The 16,004-nt window shown below is 45.0% G+C and overlaps 1 long non-coding RNA gene across 1 annotated transcript in view; it reads right to left on the reverse strand.

Annotated features, from left to right (window-relative positions):
* Positions 1–11,006: 11,006 nt before the first annotated feature.
* LOC138161771 (uncharacterized) overlaps positions 11,007–16,004 on the reverse strand; it is a 46,851-nt gene continuing 41,853 nt past the window's right edge. The window contains exon 4 of the long non-coding RNA XR_011168460.1: positions 11,007–11,576. This is a non-coding gene — a long non-coding RNA (uncharacterized lncRNA). The remainder of the gene's footprint in view (positions 11,577–16,004) is intronic.

The following is a 16,004-nucleotide window of genomic DNA, read 5'->3' on the forward strand; positions in this document are numbered from 1 at the left end:
GTAAATTGTTAATGGGTCCTTTTCACCATTTATGTTCTGCTTTATTCTCTCTTTACACTCCAGGCATCTCAGGACCATGAACCTGGTCAAGAGCTTGGCACGCTCCTTCATACCTGTGATTTGCTGCCTGGATTCTGCTGTGGATTCTGCATCTCTGGAAGAGACCCCAGAGGCCATCCCATTTTATGGATGAGGAGACTGAGACCCAGAAAGATGATTTGTTCAGTCCCCTGTTAGAGAGTGTCAGAGATACTCAAACCCAGCTCTTCCCAACTCTATCACACTATCTCAAATATGGGTGTGGGGAGTGAGACTCAATCCCTTTCCCACCTTCATCAGTGACTTTTAGCAAGTCATTACATGCCATCTTTTGAAGGGAACCCAGAGATCTCTTGTTCTAACCCTTTCAATTTACAGATGAGGAAATAGAGGCTCAGGGAGGATAAGTTTCTTGCTTAGAGTCATCCAGCTGGTCAATATCAGAACCGGGGTTTTCCGATTTCTAGACCAGCCTTTTTCTACTACATCACAACACCTGCTTCATAAGTAAATGAAAAAAAAAGCATATATTAAGTGCCTACTATGTTCCAGAAACCAGGATAAATGCAGGGAATGCAAAGAGCAGAGTGAAACTATCCCCGCTCTCTAGGATCGCAGAAGGAGAGCAGAGGGGGCTTTAGAGAATATCTAGAACACTCCATCTCATTTTGTTCAGGGGGAAACAAAGACCTGCTTGAGGTGGCATCCAAAACATCTACTGTTGTCCTCAGCTGCATTTGGAAATGCATGGTGTCCAGGATGGGCCAGGTGATCACCTCACTGTCTCCTGCCCTGTTCAGAACCCACCTGGAATGCTGTACTCAGTCTGCACATGACTTTCTAGGAAGGACATCACCAGGACAGTGGCCGAAGAATGGCAACCAAGAAGCTGAATGACTTGAGGTAATCAAAATCTGAATCACAGTTATGTGTTTTACATATATGTCAATTAATATGACCCTTATAACCATCCTGAGAGGTAGGCCCTGTTATTATCCTCATTCTATAGATAAGGAAACTGAGGCAAACAAAGGCTAAGTGACTTGCTCAGGGTCACACAGCTAGTAAGTGTCTGAGGCAGGATTTGAACTCATGTCTCCCTGACCCTGAGTCTTATACTCTAACCATTGCACATGACCCATGACAGATGTCTTCAAACATCTGAAAGTCTCATATAGAAGAGGGACATATTTGTTCTGGTTGGTCCAAGGGGCAGGATGAGGATCAGTGAGTAGAGGTTTAAAGAGGCAGCAAAAATCCCAACAGTTTGATCTATCCCAAAGCGGAATGGAAGGATGCCCTTGGAGGAAGTGGGTTCTGGACGACCACCAGGCTGTACTGTGGAGGCATTCCTGTCAATGTACAAGGTGGACTCGATGGCCTCTGAGGCCCCTTCCTGCTCAGAGATTTTAGAATTCAGGTGAACAAAGGCATAGATAGATTAAAAGCGAGCAATAATAATTCCTTAGTGAGAAATTTTCAGGAAATTTAATTTAATTTCAGGAAATTAGCAGGAAATTTTTCAACTGATACTTAAAAACAACTAGCATGAATTGCTTTTCCACAACATTGTCTCTTGAAGATACAGCAAAAGTGAATATAACAGGGGCAGCTAGGTGGCACAGTGAACAGAGCACCAGCCCTGGAGTCAGGAGGACCTGAGATTGAATCTAGCCTCAGACACTTGACACTTACTAGATGTATGACCTTGGGCAAGTCACTTAACCTCAACTACCTTACCTTACCCCCTCCAAAAATAAGCAAATATAGCAGAAATTCTTTCCATGGGGTCTATAGTCCCCTAAGGGGCACAAGGACAACTTTCAAGGAGAGTCCATGAAATAAGATGGAAAAAAATACATCTTTATTTTCACCAGCCTATAAGGGAAATTTAGCATTTCCTTCATTTATTTAAAAACATTGTCCTGAGAAAGAGTCCATGAGCTTCACCAGACTGTTAAAAGAGACCATAGCATGAGCGAGTGCATGAATACACATACACCAAAAAAAGGATGAAGAAGCCCTTTGTCTGTGAGAGAGCCATTTGAAACAGAGTTATGCTGGGATGGTGTAAGCTGCTCATTAACCTTCACAGGTGAGGAGTTCTAAAGCTTAACTGTGAGTGAGCCGAAGCTGGCAAAGTCAAGAACAATAATCAGGCATTTCTTAAGCTTGGGGGCTGGGGGATGACAGGGATCTAAGAAGGGAGAGGACTGTTGCTCATGATCTATGGTTTTTACACCATAACCATTGAAAGCTAGATGGCTTCACTGAATTCCCTGGTCTCATAAAGTGAGAGGGCACTTGAACTTCTAGAACATGCCAGATCGTGCCCCAAGAATAACTCTGGCCGATGCTATCGGACTCCTGGTGACTCACAAATAACACTGTGCGAGAGGGGCTAAGGGCCTCAGGTCCATGACCTTGTATTGGCACTTGGGCAGCTCTGGGCAGAAACATGGCATGGTGGAGATGGAGGACTTTGTGGTTTCCTTCAGGGCCATTGTAAAGGCAGACAGGATGTGCTGTATCCTGGACGTGGTCTCACAGCCCAGCTTATCTACTGCCTTTCAGAGGCACAGAGAGCTGGAGTAATGCTGACCTTCCCACTCAGTGAGTGTGGGAACCAGCAGGTTCCCAGAGGGGTGAGTGAGACGGCAAAACTCCAGTGACCACAGTGCAGCAAGGGGCTCTGCCCACAGGCAGACCAAGTGCAGCAAAGGGCTCTGCCCACAGGCAGACCAAGCTGGGAGCTGGGGTGGGGGTGGGGGTGGGATAAAACCGGAGAGATGTGTATTCAGATGTGTATTCAGAATAGTGAGGCCATCCAAAACTACAAAATGTGTATTCAGATTGGAAGGTCTGTGGGCGGGTTTGGTTGGAGACCTGGCTGTTGTTTTCTCTCAGACTCTGCAGATCTTGTTATCTGGAAGGGCATTCCTCCTCCTCCTCTAAATATTCTTATATGCTTGGAGAAGACCTGAAAGGAAAATGCAAGAACTGAAGGTGTAAATGATGTCATTCCTCCTTTCTCATCTGGCCTCCAGGCAACTCTGGGGCAAACCATTCCCTGGCTCTCGAACACCAAAGGAGCCACCAGGGACTAAGAATCCATGGTTGAGGATCCAGGGTCAGCTCCTGCCTCTATTGATGACTGACTTGCCTGTGTGACCTTGACAATCACTTCATCTCTATGGAACTCAGCATAATAATAATAATAGCAATAATAGTTATTTATCCAATCAGGTTCAATGGAAAGCACCCTAGGGCTGAAATCACTTCTAACTCCTGGCTAGGACCCTGTGAAAGCCAGCCCACAAGGACACAGACTGGCCCCTTCGTTCTCCCCCAGGTATCCCCCTGTGGCTTCTCAGGAGGGGCCAAGGAAGCTTAACTTTCAGCTTCCACCTTTAGGGCCCATGTGACATCATATGTGTAAAAGGATCTGTGAATCTCAAAGTACTCCATAAATGCTGGATATCATTATAATGTTGTCATAATTTTACTGACCTGTTGCAAAACCGAATAGTGAGGACATCCATAACTACAAAATTCTTGAATGCACCACAAAGAAGAAACCCGGGCGTCTTATATCTAGGGCTGGAAAGAACCTGAGATGCTGCCTTGTTCTACTCACTTGTTTAAACATGAGGAAACTGAGGCTCAGATTGAATTGGGTCCAGATTGGTCTGTGGTCATACAAGAAGAGTAACAGGGCCAAGACTCCAATCCAAAGCACTTCTCGCTAAGCCACCCTACCTCGCAATTCTCCATCTTGCCTTCTAACAGTGCATTCCATTGGGAAATCCCATTCCAAGAAGACATTCTTGACCTGCAGACATGAGCAAAATTTCCTAATAACAATGCAAGGAGACAATCTTTGCATCTTCTATTTTAGGAAATAGATGGATTGGTGATGAATTAAATGCAAACAACTCTAGCTAAATACAGATCGGCGTGAGAGGGGAACAATTGGGAGTCCATGCATGGATGATAGCATGGAGACCTTCAGTGGACAGTGTAGAGATGCCTCGTAAAAGTGTCATTGGTCATTTTACCTCCTTCTGGCTCCCTTTCTTTACCCCCACACATGTCCCTTTGTGCGGCCCCTTTACCTTTCCCCAAGGAATTAATGTTTAAAAATGCTGACTTTAAATGAAAATAAAAAAGTGATCCAAGAAAAAAAAAAGCGTATTGACTTTTGGTAGTTCAGCATCATTGGACTGGTCCCAAACCATGATGACATGACACGGTAAATCTCATTGTCAGCTTCAAAGGTCCTTTGTGACAATGGCCAGCAAAAGGGGCTGGCAATCAGCATCATACTGAGTCTGAGCTCTGAACAGACTTGACTGTGGTTTGGCAGTAGATGACACCTCAAGCTTCTTGATGTGAGCTCTCCACAGGACCTCCTACCTCCCATGTTCCATCTCTTAACTCCAGCCGAAGTGTATGCATTGACCATATGAGATGAGACAGGTGAACATAGGCCACTGCAAACAGGACAACAAATCCCATTTGAAGGGGAGAGGCTGGGCCTGCAGATGCAAAGACCACAGCTCTCAAGTAGGTCCCAGTCTAATGGACAGTGGATGGCAGTCGCTAGGTCTGCCCCAGGCCATGTGATCTGGGTGATTGCTTTTTGTGGAGGCTGCCATATTTCACTTAGAGGAAGTCAGTGGGCTCTTCACAAAGCCCATCCCACCTCTGCAGCATCTGACCTGCCCAAGTGGACCCCAGAGTGCAGGGCCATTCAACAGAGACATCCCACAATTCACAGGACACTAGGTACAGATATGACTGGACTAATTCTGCTAATAGAGTATTTGATTTAATGGGTCATTAAAGGGGAAAGGCAGGAACTAGACAAATCACTCAACTCAGCAGCTGATGGTTACTTGAGGGATGGTAAAGGAAGGTGTCGAAATCTCGTTTGTCTTCAGAAGAACAAGAGGGGGCTGGGGAGACAGGACAACAGGTGTGGGTCATTGGCCACAAAGAAAAGGAGGAGGATTTTGGCTCAAGCAGAGGTTGTAGGCTTGTCTCACTCCGGTACAGACAGGTTTGTTTTAAGTGGCTTTGACCCACACGATGCTTATGTTTCTTTGCCTCTTGACAAGGTGGAAGGCAGGGGAAATGTTCTTATGAAAAAACCTCAGGTGAATTACAGGATTACACCAAATCACAGATTTAGACCTGAGAAGCTATCAAGCCCAATTCTTTAATTGTACAGACGAGGAAATTCAGCCCCAAAGAAGTGAACTGACTCCCTAGTTAGTAAATGTCTGGGGCAGGATTTGAACTCAGGACCTAGATTCAGATGCTAGTTCAGCTACTTGGTCCATGTGAGGTTTGGGGCAAATTACTTTACTCCTTTGGGCCCCAATAAACTGAAGGAGTTAGACTGACTGCCTCTACAATCATCTCATTTTGTCTCATAGAGCAAAGAGATCAGGAAGTGAGAGGCCCCAGATTCAGCTCCAGCCTCTGCCATTTCCTATTGTGGGACACTGAGCAAATGATTTCACCTCTATTTGCACATTGGTATGGGGGGGGTGGATTGGATTCAAATCTGTAAGGAGGATAAAGTAATCAATCAGCAAGCATCTACTATGTAGCAAGAACTGTGTTAAGCACTGGAGACAAAGCTTGACCTTAAGGATTCTGATGGGGGAGATGAAATTTTCATTGTTCATACAAGAAATACACGGTATGACATAAGGATTGAGCCATGGGGGAGGACCACAAAAAGCTTCCCACAGAAGGCAGCATTTCAGCTGAGTCTTGGGGGGGGGGCGGGAAATAGGGGGAACATAAAGGCACCCAGCCACGCCTTTTCATCTGCCATGACCTGTCCATGCCCCTCCACAGGTCCTCCGGGAAGGACCACCCACCATGCTGGAGGCCCTCCTCTAGCTCTTCCTATGTCTTGGAATGGACTGATGCAATACTGGGCCCTTCCCACTGGCACACCTCGCTTTCATCATGACCAACTCCCATCACAGTGAAACGAAGGTTGAGAAACTTAGTATTCAGGAACAGCCTGACCCTGTCACAGGGTGTCAATGAGAAATGCAGGCCTGGGGAAAAGCCCATGACTGCTCAAGCCCATTCACCAAGGTTGGGTTAGTTTTTCCTCCCATTGTCTCCATGCAAAGGGAAAGAACCCCAAGCCAAAGCTTCACTGAATTTCACACCCGGAGCCCAATCTCATGTGCAATAAAATAGCTGGAGTTCGTTTGCATGTGAAAAATCGCAGATGCACAGTCTGCCTTCCAGCATCGGTCATGAGAGAGGAGACAAACAGGCTTTCAGAATAAATCTGACTCCCTCCAAGGTCTGGACTGCTGATGAGTATTCATCCATCTGCCGCAAGAGTTCATGCTGGGGATTCCTCAATTCAATATTACCCTTTCGTAACTGATGGACATGGTGGCTGTTGGGGTGCCTGTGGGTTGGTTTGCTTTCCTGATCTCCATATCTCTATTCCAGGATTTTCCTGCTGTGGCTGCCTTAGCTTTTTTACCATGAGTAGATCCTTCTCAAACTTTCTGGCAGTGTGGCCCTCCTGGCTCAGAAGGGATAGAAGGAACTGTTCATAGCACTGACCCCCAAACAGAGCTAAAGACAGGAATCTATGCCCCTGGGCCAATTGGCATGAAACCCAGACCCTCCAGTCAACTTTCAAGAGACACTCACCTTACCAGGGATGTCATCACCATGAAGAGGGGAGACAGCACCACTATCTGTCTAACCAACCCAAGTGCTTCTCGGGGGCTAAACTTGGCTGTTTCCCCTGTTAAAGGACTGCTAGTCTGTCCTAAATTTCCCCCCTCTGGAGCAAAGGCCTGAACTCCCTGTCCTGGTTACAGCTCTGGTCTTAGCAACAGAAGGCCAGAGACTAAATACCTTTGTCTGTTACAAGACTTCTCAGAAATAGCTGCATTGGCGACCAGTCATTCCTATTTCATTACTGATGTTCCTTCTACAGTTTCTACTCTGTACACAGACCAGAAGGCTAATGGGCATGTTCTGGCTGCTTTCTACCAATGAAATGCTTGTTCTCTCATGTCCCCGCCATCTTGATGGGCATGGGTAATGATATTACACATCTTTTCCACCTTGGGCTTCCTCAGAACAATGATCCCTGGCATTCTCTCATGTAAGACACCAGCCTGCAGAGCAATATTCCTCCTTCTGAGCCCCCAAACACCAGCAACTCCTGCCAGGCTGTAGTCACACCATTTCATTGAAGGAAATCTGAACAGCTGCCAGAGTGGACAATTCATTTGATGCCTCAGTCATTTTAACCTACTGGCACACAGTGAACACAGCTGGAAGGTTCCCTGGAAACAGCTGAAAAGAGGGGAGTGAATGGTAAAAGTCAGGGGGTGAATGGTGGGATGGTTTGGGTATGGGTGGAGTCAGAGGTCAAGGAGTCACCGGGGCTTCTCTGCTTATTTAGGAGGGACTGGAGACATGTTGAGAGAAACAAGCAGCATGTCATCATGGGGAAAGGTCTTGAAGAAAGAAACACCTGGGTTCAAGTGACGGTCCCTGACTGACACAACTGTGTGATGCTGGTCACTTGGTAGACCAGGTGGTTCTTTTAGATGATGTTGAAGACAAAGTGTTGATCTACATGAATAGAAGAGACTCATCACCCAGAGGACCTTACAGAAATGAGATCATGGGTCTGGTTTAGGGAGGAAGGGAGGGAGGGAGAGACAGACAGACAGAGACAGAGAGAGAGACAATGAGAGACAGAGACAGAGAGGAGAGAGAGAGAGACAGAGAGACAGAGAGGAGAGCATAGATTTGAAGCTAAAAAGGACCTTCCTGGTCATCTAGTCCAATCTTCTCATTTTATCAATGAAAAAACTGAGACCTGGAGAAATTAAGTGATTTGTCCAAGGTTACCCAGGTAGTAAGTGCTGTGTAAGATCACATTTATACTTTTAAATTCACATTAGGCAAAATAAGAAAGCCCAACAAATCTTGTCTTGTCTCTCAGATACTGACACCAAGCTTCTAGGATAATTCAACCTAGGATTTCCTATCCAGTGGGTCCTAAAGATCAAAAAGCAGGACAAAACCTATTTCCCAAGCACTTCCTCCACTCTGAACCCTCACAGGCCCCAAATCTAACCCAGTGAAATCTCCCCTGTGAAGGTCATATTTATTTTGGAGTCTTCTGGGGACAAACTGAAGTCTTAGTTTCTCCCATCTTCTCAGCCCTTGGGACACAGAGAATTCATGATCCTTTTGTCTCCTTGATAGGTGTGGGCATGCCTACTTCTAGTGAAGACAAGAGGAAAGATTTATTTAGAGCTAAATCAGCTTGGTTGGAGTAAGATTTCTTGTCTGTTTTGAGAAAGCTGTTTTATGTTCCACTGGGACCAATTGGGTTTATTGCCCTGAGTTCACTATGCCCAGTTGGCATGTCAGTCACAGAACTTGAGAAAGTTCTCCAAGACATAAAGGCTTTTCAATTAGGTGAAACTCAGGTCCTGGCAGAGAAACCCCAAGTCTCTGTGTGCTTGTTCCCATCTTCTCATTCACTTTGGTCTTCCCCAGAGTCCTAAAGTTTCAGAGTTGACCAGACAATGAATTGAGCATTGGCATTGATTGCCTGAAAGGAGAGATAGATGATGTGGGATGGTGAAAACAACAGATTCTGGAAGTCATAAGAGGGGTCTTGAGCCCCAGCTGTGACACATCGTATTGTAGCTATATAACTTTGTCAAGTCACGCAACTACTCTGAGCCTTAGCCTCATCCATAAAATGGGCACAATGATACTTGTGCGGCTTATTTCATAAGATTGTTGGGAAGATCCTCCTTTAGTCTGGCATTTAAAGACCTTTATAACCTGACTCCACCTTCCCTTTGCAAGATGGTTGCCCACTGATTCCCATCATGCACCCTGTGTTCCATCCCAACTGTCCTCCATGTTCCTGTCTATTCTTTGTGTTCTTGTCTCCACGACTGCAATCCCCTCCTCCCTCACATCTGCCTTTTAAAATTCCCTAGCTTCCTTCCCAGCTCATCTCAAGCACCATCTCCTGTGTGCTTCCTGAATACCTCAGATGTGAGAACCTCCTCTTTCCACTGAGATGACATTGTATTTACTCTATATGGGCTCTCAGATATACATATTTACACATACCTGAATGGCTAATGCAGACACACAGTTCCCTGGGGTATAGATACTACTTCTGCAATTTGGCCCACCCTCCACAATAAGGGAGACAGTTTCTGCCTCAAGGGGGGTCAGAGAGGGTCTGTGGCCAAGTACTTGCTCCTTCACTCAACTGTCTCTAAGAAAGATACAGTTTGAGAATTATATTAATCTTCCGTTCTTAAATATTACTGGTCTAGGACTTTACAATAAGTTCTGCTTCCTGGTCTCTAGCTCCTTGCTTAAGAAGGTAGGCCCCAAGCTTATCCCTGACAGGCCAGATCCTTTCCAGCAAATGATAGTTATACAAAAGACCATCACAAATAGTGGATAAATAGAAAGTCAATCCATTTTGGAAAAGTTACATAGATTAGAATATACGCAAGAGTGAATGAACTCTTTAGATAAGGGAAAGGTGAGATCTCAGCTCAAACCAGAAAAAAAGTCCCTAATAATCTTGCCAAAAGGGAAAAAAAATCTCTGAAATCTCTAGGAAGGTAAGCTAGAAACCAGGGACATGTTGAGAAGCCAGCTTCCCCTACAGGTCTGTAATCTCCAAAGAGTTTCTTTCTTTCTCAAAGAATATCTGGACCAGGGGCATCTAGGTGGCACAGTGAATAGGGCACTGGCCCTGGAGTCAGGAGGACCTGAGTTCAAATCCGTTCAAATCCAGCCTCAGACACTTAACACTTACTAGCCATGTGACCTTGGGCAAGTCATTTAACCCCAACTGCCCTGCCTTCCCCCTCCAAAACAAAAAAGCTCCCCCTCCCCCAAATATCTGGACCAAGGTGTATGTTTCCCAAAGAAGCTGGTTCTAACTCCCCAGCATAGACCATCTTCCAAGGACTACAGAGCAGCATCAGCCAGTTCTCTCCACCGATCAGGAATCTCCTTGCAAGCACAGCACTATACAAAGCTTCCCAGTTACAGAAATTGTATTAACTTCTATGTGCTTGAATGTTTCTGCTTATAGAATATAAACTGCTTGAGGGTAGGAATTCATTTTTTACTTTGTATCTCCAGTACAGTTCTAGTTACCTGGAACATAGTAGACTTTTAATAACTGTTGGTTGATTGATAAAATATATTTATAGTTAGGTGGCACAATGGATAGAGTGCCTGGCCTGGAGTCAGGAGGACTTTTCATCTCTTGCCTCAGACACTTACTAGCTGGGTGACCCTGGGCAGTCACTTAACCTTGTTTGCCTCAGTTTTCTCATCTGTAAAATGAGCTGGAGAGGGAAAGGGCAAACTGATCAATTATCTTTGCCAAGAAAACCCCAAATGGGGTCGTGGACAGTTGGATACAACTAAAACAATTGAAGAACAACTCTGGCCCACCAAAATTGTTTTCTCATAATTCTGTATGTATCTTGTATTCATGAAACTGTACATTTGTTGTATCCCTCAATAGAATGTAAACCCCCAGCAGGCAGTCACTATTGTCATTTTTATCTTTGTATTCTCAGTGCCCAGAAAAGGATCAGGTTCACAGTAGGTGCTAAGCCAACATTTGTTCAATTCAGTGACCAAAAGGGCTCAACAGAAATATGACAAAGTTAACACACATGATTCCTCTTCCATGGAATTCCTTCCTCTGTAGCGCGGTCAGGCAGACACTGGTGTCTCTTAGAAAAGCTTGCTTCCCCAAAGTGTTGCATCCAGAGAGGAGATTAAGCCTCTCATCTGAGCCCGTGGTGGTAAAACATATTTAAATATAAGCACATATTTTATTATAAAGCCAGTGGGTCGGGTTTTTATTCCCCGGTTAACTTGGATACCAGTGCTGAGCTGAGACCTTGGGGCTGCCTGATTCACGCCTAGTTCGTTTTTCTATTCAATCCATTTTCAGTGCAAAGGAGACATAAGCAGCGAAACCAATATCATTTTATTGGATCCAATGCACTGCCAGTAAAACAAATATATGTACACTCAGACCAATACACTTTTATTAAAACAAATAGAATTTAATTCAAACCAGCATCCAATACGTGGTTTGGAGGTTTTTTTTCAGTGCAATGAAATTAAAGTCTACCAATACTTCTGCTCAATACATTTTCCCAATCAGATCCATTTGGCCAAAGTGAAATATATTTATCATAGGTAACACATTTTTATTAAAAACAAATTTACTGAAACTGTTTCCCTTTAAACCAATAGATAGTCATTCCAGCCAGTTGCAGAATTAGATCATAGAAACTGATGTATTTCTACCAGAGCCAAAAGCATTTCCATTCAGGCCCACTTTAAAACAAGCTAATGAATAATGGAGAGGACCTGCCAAAGTCATGTCTTCCATGAAACATCTTTGCAAAAAGACTCTTGTTTTTGGATGCACCATAAAGATGTACATTCTAGAAGCAAAAGAAGCAAAATGTGCTTTAACAAAACTAGAGATTGTGCCAGGAATATGGTGATTGAGGTGATCTGGCAAATGTTTAACAACCAACTCTCTGAGGGAAAGATGTATGCAGGACATATCTGTAAGTTTAATATATGTTATTAACATTTTCCTCCATCACTTTCTTATATCTAAACAATCAGCAAAACAATAAATCAAGCCCTGGTTTGTAGCACCGTGTAAATGCTCCTACTGGAAATTTAACAATCAGCTCTCCCAGGCTGGTTTGAGTTAGCTCTAGCTTACCTATGATAAGGTATTAATGAAGCCATCCAAGATACAATGCCTCATGGATACGGACACACAGAGGAGAGGGTAGGGATGGGAGTAAAAGAGTGGGAACAGTTTTACTTGGGGGCCCTTTGGGAGAGTTTCTATGGCCAGAAATGTTATATGGATGACCTGCTGTTGGGTCTCTTCAAAATTAGCAAGGCGGAGTCCCTTTAAAAGGAAGATAAGCATTAAGCTTTCAGCACTTACTCAGGCACATCCTAGCCTGGAGGGAACTGAGTTGTAACTAATAATTTTTTATACCTAAGACAAAGCAGGGAGAATGCAGTATGAGAGGAAGAAAACAGGCTTGGTCTAGTTTATCACAAGGCTCTACCTTACTCAAGGGCGAGTCACTGATGGGAAAAAAATGTGAGGGCGGATCAGCAATGGAGGGTGCAGACACCAGGAGGACAAAGTGGTATTATCCGTGCCTTTTGGCACCCTGGGACAAAGTCCTGGTGGCCCCTGTGAGGGGGCCAGAGAAGCTTGGGGGCAGAATATTGGCATTAACTCTTTAATGCTATTGTTGGTGACGACACATTAGACCCCCGGGCTCTGTCCAGCTGGGTTCAGCAGAGCCCAGTTGGCAAGAGGGGAGTTCGTGAAGGGTTGGGCTTTGGTAGGGCACAGGCTAAGCAGTGGTTAGCTATGTGGTCTGAGATTAAAGGCCAGAGGTTAGCCCGGGCAACTCTGGGATGGTCAATAATAAGGCTTGAGACTGAGGTCAGTACAGCCAATTTGGTAGCCTCAGGCCTTAGGGAAGACTCAAGAAATAGTCAGAAGGTGGCATCACTGATGCTTTCAAAGGAGACATTCTATCCCCACACAAAGTTAGGTCAAATGAACCCCTTTTGGTCAGAGGTAACACCAGATGATCTCAATACCATTAGCCCTGAGATAACTCATAACTGACTATAAAAGCTCACATCATCAACATCTATGGTGGTGGGATCAAGGATGTGATAGGGAGACCTCTTGAGACAGAAATTACAAAGCAATGCCCAATGGTCTACAAGCCAGGACCAATGGACAGCTCCCACACTTTGTGAACAAAGAGGGTTAGACCCAACCTTTTCAAGAATATGGAGGTGATTGACTCTCTGCAGTCTGACCCCAGTTCTGAGAACCACAATTTAGAGAGGACTTTGGTGAACTGAAGAATAGTCAGAGGAGGGCAGCCAGGATGGGGAAGGACTTGTTTTGTTTCTGCGTCTATACTTCCATCACCTAGAGAAGTGCCTGACCCAGAGTAAGTATGAAATTAAAGCTGGTTGTATTGAATGATTCAATATACACATACTGTATGTTTGCCCTTCTCACTACAGTAACAATGAACCACAAATTCAGTGTTCACCCCTTGCTGATGTCAGTTCTTCTTAGCAGCCAGGGAGAAGCTGCTCCCTCTCCTCCTTTTAGCCAATCTTGGTCCTCTTCCCATCCTGAGTGGCCCAATTTGACTTTGTTTTCCCATTATACGTCATCACAAATCCTTTGGGAAGTAGGTGAGGCATAAATAATCATAACTTCCATCTTTCTAGGTTTACAAAGCATTTCCTTTCCAATCTTCCTGGTAGGGGGGAGGAAAAGAGAAAGGAAGGGAAAGAAAGAACTACAGATGGAGGAAGGAAAGCAGAGAAGGAGAGAGGAGGCAAGGAGTGACATTAATCAATTCTGGCATCTATCAAGCTACCAGGAAAGCAAGGCTGGAGACAATGACTAGTCATTGTGTCGTCTTCAATGAAAATGGTAGAAATAAATGGGACTGTCACAAAGTTGTTGCCTGGCCCATCTTCATTACCAATCAAGTGTAGAGAAATGAAATGTAAAAGGGAGGCAGGGGCATGGAGCTAATTTCTTTATTAGTCAGTCAACTAGTAATTATTGAGCACCTGTTGTATGCCAGGCACTGGAGATACCAAAAAAGACAAAAGATAGTGCGTGCCCTAAAGAAGCTCACAGTCTGTGTATAAACAAGATGTAGACGAGATACATTGGGAGTCATCTCAGAGGGAAGGCACAAGACTCCTTGCCCAAGGTGAGATTTTAGCTAGACTTCAGAGAAGCCTGGGCAACATCCCCAAGCTCAAGACAGCCGAAGGAGCAGAGAAGTTTCTCCTTCCAGTTACTTCCCTTATTGTCCTTTCTCTCCTCCTTCCCTGCCCAGGCTGACTCTGACACTGACCACAGGCCCAGCCCACTGGCTCCTCTCTCCCTAATGCTCCTTCCTCAGCCCTATGAGATTCACCTCATTCCCTCTGTCCCCAGATGCTGTGACTCTCACACACTCCTATGAGTGCCCTGCATGTGAAGGGTCCCTATTTGGTGACTTGGGAGATGGATGCTGCTGCTGCTATTGATGGACAGTGGACTTGCCCTCAAACTCAGCTTCAGATATTTACTAGCTGTGTGACCCTGGGTGAGTCATTTCCTCACCTGTCAAATGAACTCGAAGGCTTCTAAGGCCCTAGCAGAATTTTAAATGAGATCACTGGAGCAGATCAAGGAGATGCAAGGAGGGCCCCCGACATTTTTCTCAAACTCCTGAGCCCTCCATGGTGCTTATGGGACAAAAATCATACAGAATGGGGAGGCATAGATGGACCATGACCTGCATCACTGAGGGAACATCCACATTCTCTCATCTTCCTAACATACAGGTTTCTGCTCAAAATCCTTAAGTGGCTCCCTACTACTTCTCAGATAAAAAGCCACTCAGCTACCCCTCCCTTCATAATGTTTTCCTTGATTCTCTACCCCTTGCTGCTGCCCAGAGAAAAGTATTCTCTCCCTCCCCAAAATCTCCTCGAGCCTTTATCCAGTTCTTTCTCTCTCTATCACATTTCATCTTTCAGATGGATTGTGTCATACCCGCTAGACTTTAAACTCCTTGAGGGCAGGCACTATGTCATCTCTGTCCACCTCCTGTGCAGAGCATAGTGCCTAGCATATAGTAGGTACCTGAGAAATGCTTGTTGTATTATTTCATTTGATCTTTATGATGGCACTTGGTAAATATCAGTGATAAGTAATTTTACTAGTGACCCATTAGCAATATTAGTTCATAATAAATATTATACTCATTCTACAGATGATGAAGGTGAGGCCCAGGGAGGTTCAGTGTTTTGCTTGATGTCACACAGCTGACAGGTAGCAGAGCTGGGGCTGGAATCAGGGTTTCTCATTTCAAGCCCAACATTCTCTCTTGTCCTTGCTCTGGGGTCAAGTCCCAGCTCTGACACTCATTCACACAGTGGCCTTGCCAAGTCCCTTCACTGGCGCTTTTGCTGTGCTCCTAAAAATGCTATTCACATTCCAGCTACTGTTGCTGGAGTTGTTTTCAGTGTTATCACCTTCACCTGGCCCCACAATGACATGGGAGTTCTCCATGCTTCAGGACCCAGGCAATATTCTTTGCTCAATGGCCATCAAGGGAAGACCCATTTCTTTTCCTTTCTCTTGTGAGACACAGCATGAAAGCTTGTGTGCCGTGCCCTGTCTCCTTTCCTGTTGCTTCTCTCTGTTTTTTCTGGGCCCCTTTTTTTGATCTGAGACCTCCTCCCATCACCTCCTCTCCAGCTGCTCTTCCAAGGAAGCTGGCCAGCTCCGAGTTCCTATATCACCCTCAGCTGCAGACAGGAGGTTTAAACTTACAGCCTTTATCTTTTAAAGCTTCTTTGAGAGGCTAAACCGCTCCCAGTTTGGGCTTTATTAAGACAAATATAGGCTAACAGCTTCCATGGCCCTTAAGTATGATGGAAATTCCAGGCCCACTGAAGGTTTCCATGGCAGAGCCCCGGCTTCACAGAGTGGGGACTTCTCTGCCATCTTATTTATGTGGCATTTTTATTCCTAATTATGGTTCATCTCTGCTGTTAATGCTTAGCAGTAGAAGAGCAAATGGCCTTGTACTGCCATCTAACATCAGCCTTTAACAGGCTAATAAAGCCAAGGCCTTTCTTTCCTTCTTTCCTTTTCTCTTTCCCTCCTTCCTCCCTCCCTCCTTTCTTTTCTTATTCCTCCCCTCCTTGCTTTCTTCTTCCTTTTTCCTTCTTTTCCTTCCTTCTTTTCTTCCTTCTTCCCCTCCCCTCTTCCCTCTCTTCCTCCCTCC

Source organism: Petaurus breviceps, unplaced genomic scaffold (assembly GCF_028583685.1).
Source record: "Petaurus breviceps papuanus isolate PSGF00001 unplaced genomic scaffold, PetGlider_PUasm1.0 185, whole genome shotgun sequence".
NCBI classification, from domain to species: Eukaryota; Metazoa; Chordata; class Mammalia; order Diprotodontia; family Petauridae; genus Petaurus; species Petaurus breviceps.